The sequence below is a fragment of the Dipodomys spectabilis genome, unplaced genomic scaffold (assembly GCF_019054845.1).
Source record: "Dipodomys spectabilis isolate Male_0828 unplaced genomic scaffold, ASM1905484v1 ptg000002l, whole genome shotgun sequence".
Taxonomy (NCBI): Eukaryota; Metazoa; Chordata; class Mammalia; order Rodentia; family Heteromyidae; genus Dipodomys; species Dipodomys spectabilis.
The window spans coordinates 32,286,990-32,299,702 of NW_024870679.1; the positions used below are offsets into that span (position 1 = coordinate 32,286,990).

The window sequence follows — 12,713 nt, forward strand, 5'->3', positions numbered from 1 at the left end:
AGTAGAGTTGAAGAACTCATTTAGGAATCATTACTGTGGTGAAAACAAGCATTTGTGACCACCTCAGCTAAAGAATTTACGTTATATAAGAAATATTTTTTTTAATGACAAGATATATTTGAAGAGAAGAAATACATAAAATGAGCAATATTGATTCTGAGAAAGATTGTTCACTTGAACATATTGAATTTATAGCATCTGTGAACATGCACTGATCATTAATTATATATATTATCTAGAGATACAGATTTATGAGGTTCATTATAGTATTTAAGAAATAGTTTCATTTATATATGTATGGAACAAGAATTCTCTCCAAAAAGAAGTTGCAGAATGACTCAACAGAAGAGTAGAGAATGAGTTGTATGATGAAAAATAGTGTACATTACAGATGTATCTAGTGATAATTTACATTCTTCATTTTTCTGAATAATATTGTCTGTGGTTTACTATTCTAGGATTGCTCTAAAAGGCTAATGTTTTATAATCTCAGTAAATTACTATCATTTGATGAGTAGAACCACACATTATTCAAAATTATGTAAACCAAATATTTAAAATCTATTTTAGATTTTATCTTATGTTTATGTGGACAATTTTCTCAGAGCAGCATAACCAATATGAACTTAGATATAAGCAATATCCTTAACAATGACTAAGAATAAAGTAGGAGCTCATTAAATGTTCATCAAATACCCACCCCTCAAATGAATCTATCCATCCCTTAAAAAGTCTTTGAAGATAGATAAATAAATAAGAAATGTATGCAAATGTGTATGATACAGATATAGAACAACAGATAACTACAGTGTTTTACTTTATATGTTAAAAAATAGTGTCCTGGAAGAAATTGAAATTGTTGTTATTCCAACTAACTTGTAATATTCTGATAGCTGTAAAAGATGAACTTCTCTACGTAAAGTCAGTAGGTTTTTAAGCACTTATACTAGAACCATTTGAATTCTGTGAAAAAAAATTAGCATTGTAGATACTCCAGAAAAATTATGAATGTTTTTTAATAATAATAAACAATAGTAATATGATAAAATAGGTAGAAAGATGAAATTTTTATTAATAATGACTCTCTTTCAAATGATATGCTCTTATACATAGGCCATGATAGATTATTTCCTTTTTTGATGTGCATCAGAGATCAAAGGTTCATATTAAACAGCCAGTACACTAGGATTTATATATGACAAGTTACTACTTGGTGAAACAACAATATACATGATATATAAATGAGAAACTTGAACAACAGTTTGAATGAGAGAGTCACAATGTGAAAAAAAAAGAAAGGCTTCTTGTTAAACGTGTTAGAAACATACTGACCAGTAACACTTAATAAAAATAATTAGTAATGCTTTTAGTACCATAGTGATCAGTACACTTTATTATCAGCTGTAGGTTTTATTTTCCTGAAGATTATTATAATATATCCTAGCAAGACATTTTTAATGGACTTGGATAATATTTTTAAGGGTGGCTTAAAATCTTTAATAATTCTTGCTGTTATAGAAGCTCCATTACTCATTCGTTCTATGTAGGCCACACAAAGCGCAGTGGTTGGATTGATCAGACCTGCAGCTGGATCACTTACTGGCTCATTAATTTTTATCATACATTGAGTATTCTGACCTGGTACATCAGCTTTGGAAATAGCCACTTGTCTTATTTCCCTGGGCAAATAGCTACTAGATGCATTTTTTAAATGTTGTTCTCATTTATTTTATTCTCATTGAACAGCTGTGGGAGTGGAAAGCTGGTAAACAAGTGTTTAGGTTTACATGTACCCAGGGACTCCTGTCACCTCTGTGTACAAACTGACAAGATCAGCTTAGGCAAATTTGATTAAATGGCAAAGCAGGTCTTCCGCACTCTAACTTCTTTCATTCCATTCTTCATTCTTTTTTAGTACTCACCCCTACACATTGTTTTGCCTGCTCCTCTTATTTAATGATTTCAGAAAAAAAATAATCTGGATGTTTGAGATGAAAAAATGTTGAAATAGAACATTATTAGGTTATTGTGAATCATCCAAATGTTTCTCAGTCAATGAGTGCCTTTTCTATTCATCTGGATAGAGCCCATGATATTGACATTACAAATGTACATTCTACACAGCATTTTCTCCTGCTTTGTCAGGCACAGTGACTTGAATCTTCTTCCTAATTCCAATATTCTTATTTTCAGCTCCCAAATTGATTCATCTCACATTATTAGTCTTTCACATATGTTACAAGTTGCTCAAAAAATAAAAAAAAATACCTCTAAAGAAGGCATTTTGAACCCAAGCTGTAGCTTATATTCATTCAAGTCTGGTAACCTCTGGCAACCTTAGAGAAAGATGAGAAAAATGCAAGCCTTTCCTTAAGTTGCAAGCCAATTGTATGCCATGCAGTCTCATAGCCATTGTATTTTCTATTAAACTCTATGTTGCCAATAGAAGGTTTTTAAAACTTGTTCTCTTCGATTTCTCTAGCCAGGTAGCTTTAATATAATAAACATATTTTGCATGTATATCCTTGTAAACTCTACACAAACATTCCAATCGGCTTTCATTCCAGCACCTTGACTTTTTGCATCTCCTGTTTTATATAGTCACTTCAAAACATATGTTTCTATTCTCTTCCTATTCTTCATATCCATCCCATCACGCCTTGTGCTTCTTCTTTTCCTTAACATAGATGTCTCTGGCCTGTAACCTTTATGACTTTTTGTGATTGGAGGGAGGGATTCAGTTACCTGATTGTAATTTAGTAGCCAAGGAGAAAACTGATGCAAAGCCTGGCTGGCATGGTGTGTCAAAAGGATCATGAATTCCACTTTACTGTTAACACAGCAGCATTCATGAAGCCTGCGGTTCCTTGGGCAGGATCATCTGTAGCCTGACAATGAGTAGACTTAGGGAACAAGCCACAGAATCTTTCTTTATTAATAGTTTAGGGTTGTAGAAGGATTTCCAAATCATTTCAAAAGTAGGCTCCCATTCATCCTTTTGGAATCTGGGACTACTCTTTCAAATTCCATGAGGCAATGCTGATTCTTCTGTACACATCCTTTCAGAGTTAATTGTACGGGAAAGGAACTGAAACGAGCCTCCGAAAGTAAGTGGCTTTGATAAAGCAGGTTTTATAAAAAAAAAAAAAAAATTCCGCTGATTCTGTCAGTTCTTCATATTATTCCAGAGATTTCCCACTGACCATGAATAGATGTAATTTTCCCTTTTGTGCTACAAGTGGGGGTGTTTATTTTCCTACTGCTCCATGGTAGTTGAAATGCTGTGTGGGATATGTTTCTGTCTTATCGCCTCCAATGTGCTCTGTCCTTGTGCAATCAAATAAATTGGATCATTGAAGGCCAGTAGGCACATTCATGTTTCTGCAGTAGTAAGAGAGAGGGTCAATGTCCTGCATTCTGTTTCTGGCCCCTTTCTTTCTTTGCTCAGCAGTGTGCTATTTGGTTGGCATTATTTAGTCTTATTCTTGCACTGCCTTTCCCTTTGCCTACTCTCTCTACAGATCACTGCCATGTGAGAGGTCTGTATTTCTCCCTGGTAGCTGTTGCTTCCCACTTTCTGTCCTGCCTATCTCTTTATCTCTTCTTTTTGTGTATGTGTGTGCCAGATGTGAAGCTGACACCAGGCCTTGATTGAAACCTTCGAGTAGTTTTTTCACTGCTTGCTATTTCTACAGCTTGTTTCTTTTATCTGGACTCAGTAAGTGAAAGCTATAGAACACACAGAATTAAGCAGCTCTCAGAGAGCAATGGACATTAGCACTTTAGGAATTCTGGTGTGTCTGATAAGACCATCCTGTTGAAGGGGCAATGTAGTTACTTCTTAGCCAGTTTGATCCCAGAGATAGAAAGCATTCCTTTCTGGAAATTTCTTACACATAAAAACTCAAAATTGTTTTAAAGCTCTGAATCTTCTGATTTAAAATTTCTGCTTAACAATATCAATACCAAAGCAAAGCTAGCAGAGTTTTTTTTTTTTACTTCTAGCTCTTTACAAGTGACCACATAGGTTTGTTTTTAATTGCAGTTGTCTGCTGAAAAATCATCGCTGCCTTTTTTCACAAAAGATCTTTACAGTGTGTGAAGAAAGACTGAAGGATTCTGACTGACCTCAGAAAGGACAGTTACAGTCTAAGAAAGTAGCACCTTAAACGTAATGGTGAGAGATATCTTTTGAAATCTCCAAATCTGAGAGTATTTTTGAGGTACAGTGACTGCATAGCAAACATGAGCTCAAACTCCTACACCATGCCTCTCAAACCCCCCCAAAGAAAATAAGTAAATAAATAAATATTGAACATTACAAAGTCCCAATGAAACCTCTGTGACAGGAAAGAGCAAAGGAGGGTTTCTCATATATAGGTGCTTTAGAAAAATCAGACACTTCAATTTTATTTTTAAAAAACATTGTTTTACCTAGATTACATTGGTTCCATGTATTAGTAACATGGAACCTCTCTGCATGTGTCTAGAATTTGGAAAGCCTTCATTGTATATGTTGCTGCAGAGTATATGAAGAGGAAAAAGATAGAAAAGGAGCAGGGAAGGCAGGACAGGGCCAAGTGGGTTGAGAGGGAATACATACAGAGTGAAGGCTACTTTACAGGGTGATAACCAGAAGTGCCAAATCACAATCAACTGACTTCAAGTTGTAGCATCCAAAGAAGCAGAAAAGAAAACTTAGAGCATTGACTAGGCAAAGAGAAATGTTTCTTTTACAATCTCATAATGCACTATTGTGTGGAACATATCTGGTAGATTAATGACCAGCTGCAGTGAAGGCCTGGAGCCCAATTTTAAGCTGGTGATAAATATCCTGGATTTAGAGGATTAAACGTTTTTGTAGCTGAGCTATATTTTATGAAATGATAAAAACAATTACCCTACCACATACGGAATTCTCACACACTGAAACCAAATTTAATTAGTTATGTCTTTCCAGATGAGATTGGAAAGCAAATAAATAAGGATAAATATTTGAGTATTTTCAGTTTCATGAGAACTGAAGTTTTTCTTTTTCCTTTTTATGATATTTTCTTATACATTTTCTCAGCTACTAGATTTCAACTACTGCCCTTTACAACTTCCCTCCAATGAGCATAGTTAACTTCATTTAAAACACAAGAAACCCTGATGGTTTGAGAAAATTATTTTATCAAGTACAATGCACTTCCAAGTACAATGCACATCACAAGTTGTCTACCAATGAGTGAATAAACAAGTCCATCAAATATCCTAATTTTCCACATAGCTGGGGGGATCCATTGATGTAAAATAAATGGAATTCTTAATGGATTCAAAGAGATTAAGTTAGTTTGCCTTTTTCTTATGCCTTTCTCTATAGTTACCATTTCTAGAGACTATAAAATTATGTTCGTATATAATAGATTTGTCCACACATTTTCAAAGTTATTACATGTAAAATTGAAGACATGGATATACTCTTCATCTTCCCACTAGAAACTTTATTAAAGTATACCATTCAGTTATGTAGTATTATGTTTCTCACATTTAAATCCCACTTAGAAAATTTGTCACTGATAGAACCTTGGAGGAAATACTTAATCTCTCTATACTCTTGTATAACAACCCTATGAAGATTAAATGAACTAGTCCACATGAAATGCTTGCTACAATGATTTGATCATCTACAGTCACAGAGAAATATTTCCATCATTTAAAGACACAATGAAGGGAGAGAATTCAAACACACCCAGCCTATTTTCATGTGTTTAAAATATTCTGAACATTTTAATATGTAAGATGGAAGATAATTCCTAAGTTATTATGTTCTTTTTTATCTTTTTTCTATTTTGCAAGTGGTTAATAATTTTTCCAACTTCTTTTGTAATTTAATTTTATTGTCAAGATGATATACAGAATGTTACAGTTACATATGAATATTTTTAACTTTTGTGTGTCAAATTTTCATAGATTTTACAGGTATTACCTTTGATAGAAAGGGAAACTGAATTCAAATTCAAAGTGTTCTTAATATTTTTTTATATCTTTATTGTAAAGCTGATGCTCAGTAGGGTTCCAGTTACAGAAGTAATGTAATGAGTACACAGAAACAGCAGGACAAAGGATGAACTAATGAAATGATATTCACTTGACACTATGTTGGAAATGAACTATACAACTTGTGGGGAAAGAGTTGGGGAGGGGTAAGTGGGAGAAATGAAGGAGGGGTAACAGTGTTTAAAAAGAAATGTACTCGTGTTCGCTTCGGCAACACATATACTAAAAGTGGAACGATACAGAGAAGATTAGCATGGCCCCTGCGCAAGGATGACACGCAAATTCGTGAAGCATTCCATATTTTTCATTGAGATACCACCTCACCCCAGCTAGAATGGCTATAATCAAGAACTCTAACAACAACAGATGCTGGAGGGGATGTGGACAGAAGGGAACCTTACTTCATTGTTGGTGGGAGTGTAAACTTGTTCAACCACTTTGGAAAGCAGTATAGAGGTTCCTGAAAAGACTTCACATAGAGCTCCCCTATGACCCAGCAATCCCACTTTTGGGCATTTACACAAATGTTTACAAACAAGACCACACTAAAGCTACCAGCACAACTATGTTTATTGCAGCATTATTTACCATAGCTAAGATATGGAACCAACCCAGATGTCCCTCAGTATATGAATGGATCAAGAAAATGTGGTATATATACACAATGGAATTCTATGCCTCCATCAGAAAGAATGACATTTTCCCATTTGTTAGGAAATGGAAAGGCTTGGAAAAAATTATATTAAGTGAAGTAAGCCAAGCCCAAAGAAATAATGGTCCCATGGTTTCCCTTATTTGCAATATCTAGTATATGTATGAGTCAAGCAGGAAAGATCAGATAATGTGATGTTAGGAAAATGAACCCTTAGATAAGTATTTAAATGTTTTTTTCTGTCATGCATTTGTTTCTAACTCATTTATAAGATTATTTCTTTGTAGCTTTGTATGTCCCTCCCCTACAGTACAACCCCTGCTTTTAGTATATTTGATGTCGGTATAATTTGTGGAGGAGATGGGGAAAAACAAGTCGTTTAAAGATACAGGTGGACCCAATGCAACTATGAGAAATACAAGTTGTCATGTCAAAAACGAACTTTACAACTTTGGTGTGTGTGGGGGGGACTGGGTGGGGGGCTGGGGAAGGCTGGGAAGGGATGTGAAGGGTAAACAAAGGAGAAAGCTGCAATGCTTGATAAGAAATGTACTCATTATCTTGCCCGTGTAATTGTAACCCCTCTGTACAGTATGTTCACAAAAAATAAAAATAAAAATTTAAATAAAAAAAAAACAATAAAAAAAGAAATGTACTCAACGTACTCAATAATTAACAGATTTTTGTGTGTCTTGCTGTTTTATGTTTGACTGAATTATTTAATGTAGTTTTTAAAAGGCAGTTATTATTTTAAAAATTAATTTTATGGTAAAGATGCTGTACAGATGGATTAGAGTTGCATGAGTAAGGTAATAAGTACATTTCTTGTCCAGCATTGTTGCCTCTTTCTAAGTTTTTCTCCTATTATCTCTACCTTCCCCCACCCCCATTCCTCTCCCCACTCACAAATTATAAAGTTCATTCCCAACATAGTGTCTTGTGAATCTCATTATGGCAATGGGTCATCCTGTGTCCTTGTTTCAGCATTTTATTATTCCCCTTCTCCTCCCCAAATTAGATAAATGCATATACAAGATACAGGGTAACAACATCAAATACAGTGACAACAGGGAATATACCATAGAAGGAAGAACATACAAAAGAAACAAAACAAAAATCACATAGTACATTAAAAACAACAACAAAAAACCCTCTTGCATCTATATCTTGGAGTTCATTTTGCTTAGCATCATCTTATATGATCATATGTACATAGCTTTTGAGCTTCTCTGCTCATTTGTTAAGATTATCTTAGACATATATTAAGTCTTGTAAAATAAGGGAAACCATGGGGCCTATGTTTCTTTGGGTCTGGCTAGCTTCACTTAATTTTTTTCCAAGTCTTTCCAGTGCCTAACAAATGGGATGGTATCATTCTTCCTGATGGAAGTATACAATTCATATGTATGTGTATATGTATTTGTATGTATGTGTGTGTATATATAAATATAAATATATATATATATATATATATATATATATATATATATCTCACATTTTCTTGATCCATTCATCTACTGAGGGGCATCTGGGTTGGTTCCATATTTTAGCTATGGTGAATAATGTTGTGATAAACATAGTTGTGCTGGTAGTTTTAGTGTGACCTTGTTTGTGATCATTTGGATAAATGCCCAGAAGTGAGATTGCTGGGTCATAGTGGAGTTCTATGTGTAGTCTTTTGAGGAATCTCCATAGTTCTTTTCAGAGTGGTTGAATAAGTTTACATTCCCAGCGGAGCAGTAGGGTTTCCTTTTGGTCACATCCCCTCCAGCATCTGTTATTAGAATTCTTGATTATAGCCATTGTATAGTTAAGGCCCTCATATCTAAAATATACTTATAACTCAAAAAATTATATCCTCCCCATACAAATCCTCAAAGAAACAACTGCCCCATTAATAAGTGGGCTAAAGACTTAAAAAGAGACTCTCTGAAGAGGAAATAAGAATGGCCAATACACACATGAAGAAATGATCAACTTCTCTGGCCCTAAGGAAATGCAGTTATTATTATGTTTAAAAAAAATCTAGCTGGAATTAACAGAGTTTTCTTTTTGTTTGTTTATTTGGTTGTTTGATTTTGTTTTATATAGAGGATTCATAAGAATGACAGTGATATATGGACATCGAACACAAAGGAAAGTCCCTAGAAGGAAATATTTATGGTCACCTGCTCTATGAAGTAGAAAGTATTTATCTTTCCATATGTGCTGAGAGAAGATAATCATCATTTTCTTGTGCCTGGATGTTTAGTTCTTCAATAATTTTCTTCTTGAAATAGACTTTTGTGAGTTATACTTCACTAATACTTGTTGATACCTAAATTAATCTTTGTGGAAGGCATTTTCTAATTGAACTAAGTTCAATTAAATAATTTGGCTTTGTTTTGCTGTCCTTCTATTTGAATATCTGAATCCACATGGAGTTTAAAATGTATCCAAACACTGTGAAGCCTGCTTCAAATTAATCAGTCAACATTTATTTAACCCCAGCTACATGCACTTAAATGACATAAAAATTAGGAATTTACTTGAAGGAAATAATAAATCAATTCACTGACTTTATACAATTGAAAAGGCACAGGAAAAGTAGGACTTCAGCCTTTTGTAAATAAAAACTATGAAATCTAATTTCAGAGAAGACTGATTAACTAAAACTATTATATCTGTAATTATATATTAATGATGCTATGCTATTATGCTACCGTGTTTACTGTCCAATGATCGATAAGAGAGTAAAGGTATCTTACTCCTTTGAGACAGAAAATGACAAGAATAATGAAAAAGTCTGTTTGTTGTGCTGATAACTCCTTAGGAGTAAAACAAATATGCAAATATTCATGGGGTTCACACACTGAACCTAAGGACTGTTCTTTTTTCATTTTGTTTTGTTTTGTTTATTGTTCTTTTTTTCTGGTGGTGGTAAAAATATGGTTTGAACTCAGAGCAAACCTTCTACCATGAAAGCCATGCCCCTAGCTCTGAACTGGAAGGTTTAGTATTTTCAAATAAATCCATATTTATAGTTGAGCTTTAATCCAAATGGTAAAGCCTTAAACAGCAGTTGCTTTTTGAAAATCAAATTGCTACATTCTACTGAAGTTTTTAAACTTACTTATCCTAAAACTCCATTTCTTTTTAAATAGAAAGAACCTGATAGTATGAATGTCACAAATCCCTATTTTATAAAATATTGTTCAATGTATGCCAAACGAAAGGCTTATGTATATATATATATATATATATATATATATATTTTTTTTTTTTCCAGGGTTGAGAACCAAACCCAGGGCCCTGTACGCGCCAGGCGGGCGCCCTTCCGCTGGGCGAAACCCCCAGCCCCAAGGCTTCTATATTTTTAACTCAACATATACACTCCTAGTACATAATTTGAAGTGAAAGCAGAAGGAATCTTATCTTGATGTGTGTTTAAAATCAATAAGTAGTTTATGAATACAAACTCTAGGGCCTGTTTCCACCATGATACTGGAAGCCTCCAACATTTCTTATCTCTTGAATCTCTGTAGGTGAGCTCACCTCCCACTTACTGATCAGGCTTGATCATTAGACATAAACCACACTCATAAAGATGCTGTATCCTTTACAACCTGAAATTCAAACCTGGTTTCATAACGCTATTTACATACAAATATCAGTTTTGGAGAACCTTTCATCCAATAGTTCTTCTCCATTGTTCATCTGTTCTCCCCCATCACATCTCTCATTTTACTTTTGTGATACTTTTTCAACTTGTTCTTTCAAGTTTCATTTCTATACTTAGTTCCTATCTACTGTAACCTACCAAAATAGTTCTTCAAATATACTGTGAAGTTCATAATATTCAAGTTCTTCCAAGCATGAAAAATAAAACTTCCACTCTATAAAAAAAGGAAGCTGAGATATTCATCAGCATGAGGCTGTTTTCTGATGGCTGAGCTGCTGGACACTTTATTCTCTCCTTTAATTACACAATGAGCCATATCAAAGTTTTCTTCAGGCAACAATCCCAAAGTAATATCTAATTTCTATACATTCTCAAAGAATGAGAAACTCCTGTAAATTGTAATACTTCTCAACACCTATGTAGAATTGTGCCTTTCCATGCAATTACTTTTTCTCTATATACTATGGATTCTTTCTTGTATGTTACATTGTTATGTTTATTTATGCTTCATGGTTCTTGGTACAAAGATGAATGTTTTGACTTGTATGGAATATGTAGATGCTACTGCAAAGGAGGAAGAAAAAAACATAAAACTCAATTTCAGAATTTTGAGAAGCTTAAAGGAAGTATTATATATAAATAGATTAAATAAAAAATGGATGAAAAGAAGGACATGCAAACAAAGAAAATGACCTAGAAGTAAGAGTATTGAGGCATGAAGCTACAGAAGAGAGGTACTAATAGAGTTATCTATATAAGGTAGGTTATGGCCAACAACAAATTTAAAAGTTTGAGCCTTAGGTTGCATATTTTTCATACGGAGATTGAGGCTATGGCATTCTATTTTATGTTAAGAGATGTGGATTTTATTTTTTTAGATTAAAAGAGACCATTGAAAGATGTAGGAAGGAGCTTCGCTACAATACCGTGACTAATTTTTTTTTTTATCAGTGAACATTTATATCTTTTTGCTGCATGCTTTTTGCTATAGTGGCAGAAGTGTGTCCCTGACCTGTGACAAGCATGAAATATTTAACTCATTGTTAGATGAATACAATAAGACATGCTTTGGTTCAGATGTAAATTCTATCTTTTTCATTGTTAATAATAAATACTAACATGTGAGTAATTTATAGTGATCTTGGTTAAATCAGCCACAGACTTGTGCATTCAGAGATTATCTACACTGTACTATGTTGTCAACCAATTAAGCCTTCCATTTGAATTTTTTAAAATTCATTTTTACTTGCGTATTATTTTCTTATGGTACCTGGAATTGAACCCTAAAGCTTTTACTTGAGCTCTACCACTTGACTTATAACCCTAGTTTTTGTTTTGTTTTGTTTTTACTTTCTTTTGAGGTAACATCTTCCAGATTTACCAGGGCCAGCCTTAAACTTAAAAGATGGTCAAATCCAGTCATAATGTTCCATGTACATGTGTAGAAATAAAACTAGGATAGTTGAATGGGTATGTGAGGTTGGGTTAGATGGCAGAAGGATAGAGAGTGATGGAAGGGAGGATACTAATTAAGATGCATTGAAAACCTGCATTGACATGTTGAATTGGAACTCCTTTGTATAACAATATATGATAATGAATGTATAAATTTAAATAAGCTACTACAATAGAAAGGAATCTTGCCATCCTTCTGATATCTGCTTTTTTATTGGATTGTATTTTTTAATAAAAGTAAAAATCTTTGGCTTAAATTCAAATATTAATATAAGCATTTCCACAACTACTTCTAAGTCCTTAGAGGCAACTTCTCATAATTCTTGCAGTTGTTGTTTTCCTGTGTTTATCTTCATTTTCTTAAAAATATGTAGTGTTTTATATTTTTATTTTGAACTTTGAGACATTGATTATGAGCTGCACTTATGAGATGTGAAATTCTAACTTTTTTCTCCCCACTTATATGTACTCATCTAGTTCTTTTCTTACTAATGTCTTATTGTTGCATCATCCTTGAGTTTAAATAACCAGTGATTAACATACAAAGAATACATTTTTCTAATTTGGGAAGGGGAAGGGAAATAACAAAATGTTGAAATAAGGGTATAAGTTGACCCATTGTAACAATCAGATGTACAAGACACTTGAAAATGAACTTTACAACTTGGGCCGGGGGAGGAGTTGAGGAGGTAGGGTGGGAAGGGATGGGAAGGGAAAACAAAGGAGGAGGTACCAGTGTTTGATAGGAAATGTACTCATTACCTTATTCATGTAACTGTAAGCCCTCTGTATAGTATTTTTACAAAAAAAAATATATAAAAATCAAATAATTAGTGACTACACTGTCCCTGCTAGAAAACAATTTTATAGCCAAATAGCATAATATATTTTTTACATATAGCTCTT

The 12,713-nt window shown here is 33.7% G+C and overlaps 1 protein-coding gene and 1 non-coding gene across 2 annotated transcripts in view; both read left to right on the forward strand.

The window, feature by feature from the left end:
- The window catches only part of Negr1 (neuronal growth regulator 1), an 862,817-nt gene that overhangs the window by 268,175 nt on the left and 581,929 nt on the right, over positions 1-12,713 (forward strand). The gene's annotated exons all lie outside the window — the stretch shown is intronic.
- Positions 6,238-6,344, forward strand: LOC122113098. Its single transcript, XR_006148377.1, has one exon. It is a non-coding gene; the product is annotated as a U6 spliceosomal RNA (small nuclear RNA).